This window comes from Acinonyx jubatus, chromosome A2 (assembly GCF_027475565.1).
Source record: "Acinonyx jubatus isolate Ajub_Pintada_27869175 chromosome A2, VMU_Ajub_asm_v1.0, whole genome shotgun sequence".
Lineage (NCBI taxonomy): Eukaryota > Metazoa > Chordata > Mammalia > Carnivora > Felidae > Acinonyx > Acinonyx jubatus.
In genome coordinates, this window is record NC_069383.1 from 60,010,516 (window position 1) to 60,023,048 (window position 12,533).

General features: G+C 37.2%; 1 protein-coding gene across 9 annotated transcripts in view; it reads left to right on the forward strand.

The window, feature by feature from the left end:
- The window catches only part of AGMO (alkylglycerol monooxygenase), a 383,176-nt gene that overhangs the window by 170,719 nt on the left and 199,924 nt on the right, over positions 1 to 12,533 (forward strand). The window lies entirely within an intron of this gene.

The window sequence follows — 12,533 nt, forward strand, 5'->3', positions numbered from 1 at the left end:
AGACAATCTTCTAAGATTTCTTTATGCATTAACTTTTTGATCTTCATGGCAACTTTATGAGACAGGTACTAATATAATGCTCATTTTAAAATGATGAAACGGAGTCCATAGTTCAGTTATAAAACTAGTAAAAGGGAGAGTTGAATTTGAACTCATTCAACTGAGTTCAGTTCAACTGGCTGCAGGGTCCCTGATCTTATCCTCCACACCAAATACTCTTTTATTTGCCTCTATATTGTTTTTCACTTATATTACTATGCTAGATCAAATGTTACTATTATCAGGGAACCAAAGATCAGTGAGGTTAATTACACAGCTAGTACGTGACAAAGTCCCATATTTGAAACCAGATGCTTCATAAAAATATATATACTGGCCTGTGTTTTAATCCAAACAGCAGCATAGGCAAAACAAATCTATAAGTCACTGATGGTACAAATACATTTGCTGAAAGAGATATTAAAAGAAATCCAGGTCCCACCCCCTACATCACACATCTGTGTTACTGTGTGTATTAATTTCCTAGGGCTGTCATGATAAAGTCTCACAAGCTTAGTAGCTTAGAACATCAGAAACCTGTTGTGTCATAGTTTTAGAAGCCAGAAGTCTGAAATCAAGGTGTTGGCAGGGCCATGGTCCCTCCCCTGAAGACTCTAAGGAAGGATATGTTCTACTACTGTCTCTGAATTTTTTAGATTCTGATAGTTCCTTGACATTTGGGAGCATAAGGCTAGTCTTCATATGGGGGTCTCCCTGCCTATATCGAGATTTCTCCTTTTCTCTTTATATAAGGACACAAGTCATATTGGATTTAAGCCCCACCTACTCCATTATGAGCACATCTTAACTAACTATATCTGTAAGGGCTGTATTTACAAATAAGATCACATTCTGAGGTAGGAGATAGGATTTCAACCCATGAATTTTGTGGGGGACACAATTCAATCTATAACATGCTTTAACCAACATAGGTGGAAAAGAAAGAGCATATATCTTTTCCATATCCTTACAGTTTGTGCTGGAACTCTGAATGATTCATTGTGAAAGAGATTATGACCTATGTCACAGTTGGATAGCTCAAGACTGGCCTAGGGCTCCAGTGAATAAAAGGATCAGGCCTCTGATAGAGGGGAGGGATACTGACTATCCTCCCTTCTTAAGAAATAGCTTCATAATGCAAACATTTATTATCCTGTACATAGGCTAAACATAGCCTATACATAAACATATTAGCCTATACATAGGCTAAACATGTGCCTGATTAAAACAATGATCTCAAAAATCTTTATTCTCTCTTGAGTTATATATTTCCCTTTGCATAAAGATAAGTCAAGCCTCCAGTGTTTACATTTGGGGGGATAAAGCCTCCAAGAACAGATGTAGCTGTATTTGAAGTTGGTCCAGGAAATTAATGCAGTGTGTAAATTGATTATCTGAGGAATTATCAAAGGAGACTTTTTATCAGAGCATCATAGATTTCAGAACTGGAAGAGATCTGGGAGACAGTATATTTAAATCATCTATTTTAAAAGCTACAAAATGAATCTCAGAGGAGCCCACTACCTCATACAGTATTGAACATTGCTGGTTGGAATCTGAATCCGACATTTGGCTCCAAGTTTATGGTAATCTTTACCCTAGTTTCATTTGCGACATTCCCCTTATTAAGTCAATGCATTCAAAGCTACAGATTAGTGAAAGCCTAAGTAAAATACAGGTTCACACCTATTTATTGCCAGTATAAATCCCTTTTACAACCTCATATCATCTTGCCAAGGACACAAAATATGCTGAGGGGGGAAATGAGCATTGGGAATGCATCAGAAGCTGCTAACTTGGGGGAGGGGAGCAAGCTGGAGGATTTGCCACGTGGGAAATGAAAGGCAGAGATTGTGAATCAGATTGGAGTTTTGTCTAGCGTTTGTAGGTCTGTTAGAAGATAGCATAGATGGTTTAAGTGTCTGTGATGGTCAACGATGTGTAGGAGGTCTTTCTAGACATTAAAATCAAAGAATACCACTAGTTGGGTTTTTTTTTTCATTTTCTTTGAGTCTTTTGTAACATTCTTCTCATTAGTGCTGCTGCATACAGCAGGTAACTTGGTAGTTACTAAGGTAACAACATATTTTAGAACAAGTAATAAATGTCTTTGAAGAGAAAATTAATTTGTGAAATGTAAAGCATAGTTATTCTTAGAGTGCTTTTCGTTTACATTACTACAAAAGTTAGGGTGGCACTCCTGTCATTTAAAATAGTTAAAGATGAGAATTCAACTTTCAAGAATTTCTAGCTGTACTTTTTGCACTTTTTTAAAAGCCATTTTTAACCTCAGATTTACCATTGCTCATCCAAAAAGAACTGCGATGGATGGAGGCCATTTTAAGGGAACCTTATTTACTACACACCGAAATACGTGATTTTGCCTGCTACTTCCATCTCTTACTACGTATCCTAATTGATACAATGGCTTAAACATGATAGTCTCTTCAAATAATAAAATGTGTCTAGATCCATGGATATTATTTTACATACAACAATGTCAAGAAAAGCACTTCATTTTCTTCCATCTTTATTTGGATAAAATACCTGAATGCTACAGTTTATATTCAAAACATAGCTAGAAAAGTGCTAGAAAAATTAAATGGGTTATGCCAAAGGGTTATAGGAACCAACTTGATGGAACACCTCATGGCCAAAATCTGGAGCAACTCGAACAGTAAAATATATAATGGAGTATAGAGTTAGAATCCAAAGTATAAAATAAATATCTTTGAAATCAGCCCATACTGATATAGATAAATGATGGAATAACTAGATAAATGGGGACAAATATATGGGAGACACGTTCCTTTAAAGAATTCCAAAAGAATCACAGATGATATACATAGATATATCTACCCCCCCAACCTCTGCCTCTAGGAAATGGTGCTTAATGTCTCCCTTACCCAGACCTTTTGAGTTCAGACTGTACTGAGGACTTCCTGTACAATGAATAGAGAAATAATAAATGACATGGAATGTAATGGGACAGATGGTAGCTACACTTGTGATAAGCATAGCATAATGTATAAACTTGTTGAATGACTCAGTTGTATACTTGAAACTAAGGTGACATTGTGTGTCAGGTATATTCAAACAAACAACAAACAAACAAAAAGTAAAAACACCAAAACAAAAACAAAAAATAAAAGAGAGAGAGAGAAAGAGACAAAGGGTGAAGTACGGGTGGGAGGTAACTTTAAAATGGAGACACCTGGCAAACAAAATCTCAGATAAAGTTAATTTTGTCGGTGATATCTTGTTGATAGCATGTACCCTTTGATAAGATGTGATAATAATGGCCTATTGAATGGCCCTTCATCCCTTTGGTGTTTGTCACCAAAACCCATAGCCGAAGAGTAATCATGAGAAAAGACCGTTGTTGAACCCAAACTGAAGGACATTCTACAACATACCTAACCAGTACTCCTCAAAAGTGTAAAATGAGACACTGGGGACATTTGAGAAACTGTCACAGGTCAGAAGAGACTATAAGATATTAAGACTTTGTAATATTGCCTCCTGGACGAGATATTAAGTCAGAAAAAAAAAGTAGAAAAAGCCTAGTAAAATCTAAGCAAGATGTACAGTTTAGTGGAGTTTAATTAATATTGTACCAATTTGTTTCTTAGTTGTGGCCACGCAGCTCAGTAATGTGTTAATGAGGGAGGCTTGGTGGAGAGTATGTAACAACTCTCTGTGCTATTTTTGCAACTCTTTTACAATATAAAACTATTATGGAATAGTTTATTAAAAATATAATTATACGTACATACCTATGTTCTCATAGAGCCACTGTGGATCATATAACAACTCTTAACCAAAAACCAACCAACCAAACAAACAAAACCCCTTAGAACTAGCAGCAATAGCCATTGATTCCTGGGACCCCTAGAGCATCATAAAGAGCAATGATTCAGCCAATACTACCTTAAATTGATTCTACGGTAATTCTTTATTTTTTCATTCTTAATCCCTCAACGCATCACCCATTCTTAGCTTTCCAGAATGCCAGCTCTGAACAAGCTAAATTGCTCTCTAGGTTTGAGAAAGGAATTTCACAGACTCCTACCACATACAGATGGAGTCAAAACCTAGTCCCACTTCTGTCTCCAATCTCATCTTCCACAATCGCTTATTGTCACCTCATCTTCAATGAACAATTAATTTTTAGTTCTCTAAATATACCATGTCGTAGTGTCTTGATATGTCATTGCACATGCAGTTATGTCTGTCTGGAAAATTTTTGCCCCTTTACCCCTGATTCCTTCATCCTTCAGGACTCAGTTCACTCCTTTCTTAGATCCTTTCTAACTTTGCCTAGGTTGCTGTTTTTTGTTTTGTTTTGTTTTGTCCATAAAACCCTTGCATATCTCTATTATAGCACTTATTATTTGCATTACTGCCTTTCATGCCAGTCTGTAAACTTTAAAAGGTATTTTTTACTGCTATATACCTAGTATCTCTAAAGTGCCTGTTGCAGTCAGTGCATAATAAATGTATACTATGTGAATGAACAAAATTTAAAAAAAAGTTTTATGGATGTCAAAATACATGTGTCAGAGGAACTATTTTGCTACATTAACTAGAGTAAGTCAAATGAGTGAAATAATTTAAGTATTTAAAAGATCACCAAAAATTATAGATAGGGAGATTAACTTATTTACTTTTTTGAATAAAATATATTTTGACATATTTGTTTCATATATGAAAGCTATAGCATGGGAAAGGCTAACATCTGCGTTTAATGAGTTTAATATTTCTCTTAAAAGCATAGTCAATAAAGGATAAATGCACTTAGTTTAAATGACTAGGTTGAGTAATTTATTTTTAACTCTGTAGTATCTCTCAATCATTTAAATTGTTTTAATTTTTAGGTTAGTGTTATAATCAATATAATAAGAATTTATAAAACATAGCTTATTAGAAATCTAAAAAGAGGTAAATTTTATCCACCATCAGAGGAAATAAATATAGTTATAATATCCATTTATGAAAACTTTTCTTCCACAAGTTAGGGAATCTGTAAATATATGGTGATATTATTTTTGAGCACAATAATTTAAAAATACATATTGTTTACATCTAAGAAACACTAGGGGACAATTTACCAGAAATAAGGAATTCTGAGTCCCAGTCTTAGCTCAGTTATTAACTAGCTTTGCCACTCTGAACCAACTGATTAATGTTTGCATTTCAGTGATCTTGTACATGAAGTAGGGTAATTAAGCGGTGCCTGGGTGGCTCAGTGGTTGAGCTTCCAACTTCAACTCAGGTCATGATCTCACAGTTCGTGAGTTTGAGCCCCACAGTGGGTTCATTGCTGACAGCTTAGAGCCTGGAGACTGCTTCAGATTCTGTGTCTGTTTCTCTCTCTGCCCCTCCCCACCCTCATACTTTCTCTCTCTCTCTCAAAAATAAATAAACATTTAAAAATATTTAGACATGGGGTAGTTAACATTTGCTCTGCTTCCTATATTGTTATTTTGAAGATTACCTTAAATGATGAGTGTGGAAATTCTCTGAACTATAGCAGTCTGATTCACATATATAATATTGTTTTTATATTACATATAAGACTATAGAGGAACTGTTAGTGAAATCTCAAATCTTTTATTACATCGTACTTTCTGCCAAACTTCATAAACAAAGGCTATTTTTCAATATGTGAGAGCTGGAATTATATAAAGACAAATGTGAAGAAATAAAGACACAAGAAACTAACAACTTTGATGTAATGCAGTCAAATACACAGGGGATAAAATTCTCATAACTCATATGTCACAGATGGAAAGCATACCTTGAACCCCCCATGCAGTAAAGAAACAAAACATGTCTCAGGACTTTGCCTCAGAACTCCAAGGCATTTCTCCCCACACTCAACCACCATTCAAAGACAGCATATAAGACAAAGTTCATGTCCACATATTCAAGAAATTACGCCCTTTGCTCTCTGTGTCTTGACCAGTTTCAGAGTCTTGATTCTAGCATGCATCAGGAAAAGGGAATTATTCTGTAGTTTACCAAAGTCATTTTAAAATTTGGTAAAGATAAAATTATTATCTGATACTTGATGTTTCATTTTACATAAATTTGATAGTCATTTTAGGGTTTATCATGGATAAATAAGAAGACTCATAGTGAAGAGCTCTACAAAAGACAGCATTGTTACTTTAAAAAATATAAAATTGGCCAAACTATCCAACTTCCTCTACATGGTATAATTGTTCTTATTTTGAGATGTGCATCCACTCTTTTTTTGTTTCTTTTGTTTTGTTTTTGTTTTCCATATACACTCTTGATTGGCAGAGCTGGTCATGGTGGCAAAGTTTGAGCATATGAAGAGACATAAGTAAGACATGAGCTCTGTCCTTAAGGTGCTTGCTTTCCGTGGTGGGATTTCAGTAAGGCAATAGCCATTATAAATACAAATTGTTAAGGTTTTAAAGAGAAGTGTCTGCTTTAAGAACCATGGTGGGTCAAGGGGAGCATCACTGAAGAAATGCCTGAGCTCAGTCTGGAAGGAGAATAAAATTTTTCCAAGAATGAGGTTGTAAATGGAATATAATGTAGAAGGAGCACATCACTGAAAACACAAAATTATGAAAAAAGTATAATAAACCTAGGGAATTGCAAGTAAAATGCATGGTATATGTATTAGTTTCCCAGAGCTGACTTAACAAAGTAGCAAAGACTGGGTGGCTTAGAAATCTATTGGGTCATACTTGTGAAGGCTTGAAACCTGAGGTCAAGGTACTATAGGGTTGATTACTTGTGAAGGCTGTGAGGAAGAATCTGTACCATGCTTGTCTTCTCACTTTAGGGTGGTTTCCTGGTGATTTTCGGTGTTCCTTGGCAGGGAGATGAATCACATTGATCTCTGCCTTCATATTCACCTTGCGTTCTTCCTGTGTGCATGCCTGTCTCTGTGTCCATATTTCCTCCTGAGAAGGAAACCTGCCATGGTAGATTAGAACCCACCCTAGTTACCTCATTTTACCTTGATTACCTCCGTAAAGAAACTATTTCCAAGTAAGGTCACATTCTGATATACTGGGGGATAAAGTCTCACATATCTTTTGGGGGAACACAATTCAACCCATAAAGTTTGAGTATGGCTGAAATATAGGATGTATAAGAAGGTGGAATGGGGAAAGGGCAAAAGGGGTAAAGCATAGTGATGGAAACAGAAAGATGGGCCTAGATTATTTAAAATAGGACTTCCTATGTAGAAACACAAGTGCTTATTCCATACATACAATTTAAGTGGATGTGTTTTAGGAAAGAGATCAGTGTTCTCTATCTGCAATCAGAAGATTTGGTTCTATATCATGACTAATTCTGGATTTTAGGAATGGGGACAAGTGTACTTGATTATTCAATCTTTAGTTCATCAACTATGAAGGAAAATTTTTTCTCTAGAGTAGCATTATAAAAATCAATGACAATTATAGAAGTGCAGATACTAATAAAGTTAAACTACTTTATTTTTTTATGTTAATTCATTTTTGAGAGACAGAGACAGAGTGCAAGCAGGGGAGGGCAGAGGGCAGATTCTGAAGTAGGCTCCAGGCTCTGAGCTGTCAGCAGAGCCTGACACGGGGCTCAAACCCACGAACCATGAGATCATTACCTGAGCCGAAGTCAGATGCTCAACTGACTGAGCCACGCAGGCGATCCAAACTACTTTATTAAAATAAGATAGACATGAATCCTGGAGTTCAATTTCTTTTTTTCCATTTCTTTTAAAGTAATCATACACTTAACTTTAACCGTTTGATTTAGCAGCTTACTTGTGGACAGCTCTCCTCTCTTGACCCTTGCTTTTTCTTGCAGTTTTTCATGCCTCACGACTTTATTTCCAACTTCATCCAACCTGAAATGCGTAATTTCTTTGACTCTGGAAAACAGTCTGCCTCCTTCTGTTGCATCTGTCCTGAAATCCCCAAGCTGTGTTTGAATCCGGTTGCCCACGTACTTCATTCCCACACCCAGCTTGCTGAGCTCCTGTGGGCGCCCTGTAGCACCAGCTGGCAGCTCATTGCCCTCCACGTATGGCTTCCAGACAGAGCTGAGCTATCAGTTGAGTGCTGCTCACCAAGCGCCAAACATGAGCCTCCTCCTTACCTGGAAGAAGACCTTCCAGAACTCTTCAGTCTCCTCAAGGTCTCTTTTCCACTGATGCCCCTTGCTTTCAGCCAGTGACTATATTTAAAACTTCACAGAGAATGTGAGTTTTCCTGTTTTTCCCTCACTCTACTTTCTTTTAGATATACTCGTTAAGATTTGTGAATTCACAAGTGCACACACTTTCTTGTCTCTAGGTTTATAGAAAATGTTCACCTGTTTTGAACAGGTCTTATTCTCAGATTGGTGACATTGCTCCTGTCTGAGTTCCTGTCCTGGACTTTGTCTGATCAGCTACTTTTGGCATGTGTCCCTCTTCCTCTTAACTGGCTCCTTCTGAGTATACCAAAAAATATGTTCATATCTCTCACACTAAAAAAATAAATAAAATCTTCTCCCTCATCCATGTTCTACTGAAAGAATATCCCCACCTCTCTCCTTCTTTGTTTTCTGAAAAAGAGAAGTAAATAATCCCTACCTCTATTTCATCTACTCCTTTGAATCATTTTTAAACTTATTGAGGTCTGGATTTCAAGCCTACTTCTCCACTGTCCAATCCAGTGTCATTTTTCAATTCAGTTGATACTTGCAGAACATATTTGCTTACTCAGTAGCTTCCGTGGGATATATCTCAAAGACTCCAACACAGCATTTCCTAAGTTGAACTTTATAAACCTCTTTTTCCTCCTGTCTGCTGTCTTGGTGAGCAGTTATCACACACAAGCCACACACAAGCCACAAATCTGGAGGTCTTCTGATACTCCTTTGTCCCTCTCATCTATGTTTAAATAGTTACCAAAGCCTTAGATTTCTTTCATGCCCTTTAATCCCCATGGCTACTGCTGTGGTTAAATGTGGGTGACTTTCCATTGGGCCAGTGAACTAGATTTCAAAATTATTTTTATATTTCTCACAAGCTTAAAAAAATGTAACTGCTCTCTCACAATCTAGGATAAATCTAGTCTCCTTAGAATGGGATTAAATGCCTCGCCTCCTGGTTTTGACTAACGTCTAATTATCATTTGTTTTTACTTTCATTTGGCTGTGATGGTGAGAGAGATTGACCAGAGACTCTCTGAAGAAAGCCATAGATTGTTTCTTCAGAAAATTACATATGCCCCCATGCACACAAACTCATGTTTTGTTGTAGTGATATTAAAGGGGTTCACAGACCCCTTAGATCTGTCAGTGAACCCCATTGTCCAATCCAGTCTCTGGACACACTCTCCAACACTTTCAGCAAGGCAGAGATACTTACAGTTCCCCTTAGTGTCCTACTTCATGGTACCCTTCACACAATCCCAGGCTGCTCTGTTCACGTGATGAGCAGAATAAAACCCACTCATTTTCCATCCATAACCAAAGGTCAACTGTAGGACTATCCTCATTCTTTCCACACACACATAAGTGTGGGTTATTTTTCTCCTTTAAGAACCTGTTGTATGTGACTTCCACTAAAATGTAATAAAATAACCCAGGGTAGACAATCAAATTTAAAGCTAAAGAGACTTGGAATCAGAATGACATGGTGAGCGCATGGCAGAAATGGAGTTCTTTGGTAAATGGTATAATGTTCCCTGACCCAGGTACTGAGAGTTTAACTTTGAGGAAGGAGAAATTTCTTCTCCTAAATTAGTATCATTTCAGGCTTTACTATGGAACTGACACTTAAGTTGGTTTTAAAAACTACAGAGGATTTGGGAATGTGAAGATGTGAGGTACAGAAGATGAGGGAGGGATTTCAGACCTGGACATTTGCTAGGCTGCTTTCATTTTAGAAATTAGAACGAAATTAACTTTCATGTGGTTCATGAGACTTACTCCCTGTCCTGTATTTTTCTTCCTTCCTTTCTTTCTTTCTTTCTTTCTTTCTTTCATTCTTTCTTTCTTTCTTTCTTTTGGTTGTTAATGTTTGTTTATATTTGAGAGAGAGAGAGAGAGAGAGAGAGAGAGAGAGAGAGAGAGCGAGCAGGGGAGGGGCAGAATCCAAAACAAGCTTCAGGCTCTGAGCTGTCAGCACAGAGCCTGCCTGAAGTGAGGCTTGAACCCATACACTGTGAGATCATGACCTGAGCCAAAGTCACGCATGGTCAACCAACTTAGCCACCCAGGTGCCCTAATGTATTTATATTTCTTATTAGAAGTTTCCTTTTTGGAATTCATGCTGAACTCATTTTTCCAGTTTTCTGATAATTATATATACTGATTGGTAAGATTTGAGACCTTGGTTCATCAAATGTATTTTTAGGAAATCTAATCCTGTGGGAAATTCCTTGAGAAAGTATTCAATGGGGCAACCTGGGTGGCTCAGTCGGTGGTTAAGCGTCCCACTCTTGATTTCAGCTTAGGTCGTGATCTCATATGTCTTGACATGGAGCCTCCATTGTGCTCTGTGCTGACAGTGTGAAGCCTGCTTGGGATTTTCTGTCTCTCTCCACCTTTCTCTGCCCCTCCCCTGCTCACATTCTCTCTGTCTCTTTGTCTCTCTGTCTCTCTCCACCCTCTCTCCTCTTTCCTCTCTCTCTCTCCTCTTTCCTCTCTCTCTCTCTCCTCTTTCCTCTCTCTCTCTCCTTTTTCCTCTCCCTCTCTCTCTCTCTCCTCTCTCTCTCAATAAATAAACAAGAGAAGTATTTAATGGGCTAACACACTTGTGATTCACATTAGCATGGTAAAGGCTCCGAGAAGTTCTGTGGTAAACAAATTTAACTTGTTTAACTCAGCACTTCACAACTTATTTGATCCTAGAATCCCTTTTTCCACAGCAGCTGTTATCTCAAAGGACTATTTATTCACACTTTGGGGAATTATAATGATGATAAATATTCACCTGGTATGCACTCTCTTTCTGAATAAAACTATTAAACATCCAACCTAAGTTGTTTTACATTTTTATCACAACTCCAAGATTCCAAAATAGTCCTTAACCTAAAATACTTAAATCATAGGGGCGCTTGAATGGCTCAGTTGGTTAAGCATCTGACTTCAGCTCAGGTCATGATCTCCCAGTCTGTGAGTTTGGCACCTGGGGCGGGCGGGCTCTGTGCTGACAGCTGAGTCTGGAGCCTGCTTGGGATTCTGTGTCTCCCTCTCTCTGCCCCTGCCCCACTCACACCCCTCTCTCTCTCTCTCTCTTTCTCTCAAAAGTAAATAAACATTATTTTTTTTCAACGTTTATTTATTTTTGGGACAGAGAGAGACAGAGCATGAACGGGCGAGGGGCAGAGAGAGAGGGAGACACAGAATCGGAAACAGGCTCCAGGCTCTGAGCCATCAGCTCAGAGCCCAACGCGGGGCTTGAACTCACGGACGGCAAGATCGTGACCTGGCTGAAGTCGGACACTTAACCGACTGCGCCACCCAGGCGCCCCAAACATTATTTTTTTTTAAAAAAATACTTAAATCATATATTATATATGTGTTTCAAAATTTTTTTATTAACCTACTGTAAGAGATCTATTTGAATATATTTTAATAATCAAAAAAGACTGTCATAAATCTTTTGAAACCAAAAGGATGGCTAAGTTTCAAATGGTTTTCTCCTTCACCATTTGAATGAGAAAATTAAAGTATAAAGAGGTTTAAGAACTTTGTGAACATCACGGAGAGATTCTGCAGTAGATCCAAGACTTAAAATGGATGTCTTAAAAAACAGCCCAATATTCTTTTGTTACTCACCAATCCAATCCATCTTTAATAATACATTTATAAATAATAAAAATGATCCTGGTTGTGATGACAGTTGAGATTTTTCATGACTTAAGGTTCAAAACAAAACTGGGAATGGTTTTTGTAAATGTCCAATTTTAAATTCACAATCAAACTAAACACAGTTGAAATGATATTGGCCTAATTGAGAACAAAAGCTTTAACAGAAATAAAATTGTAATAATCAGAAGAAATCTCTTTAATATAGCTAGTTGTCTGGAAATATTAACTGGAGAAAATCCGGAATGTAAAGTGAAAGTACGATTCTTTTTATTCTTATTTGTTTGTTTAGCATGTCATTTAATTAAATGTTTTTTTTTACAACATGAAATCACTCTTGGAGATCAAAGTCATTAGCAGAACACAGCAGACTGTGCCTATTAGTTGATTCTAACCAGTTCTGCGGTTTAAGCATAAGTTGTTTTTCTAAGGCAAAGGCATTTCCGTCTGTTAGGAAATATGGACCTTTAAAATTTATTTCCACTATGGCATCATATCATAGCTTCTTCCTTAGTCACTTAAAAAAAATTAGGACATATCGTGCTCTCAATCAACTACATAAAACCATATTTGAAAGAGAAAACTTCTTATATGAAGTTACCTTTTCAAAATAGAATTCCATTTCATTACTCAGCATGCTGGGCCATAATACAGTTTGGGAG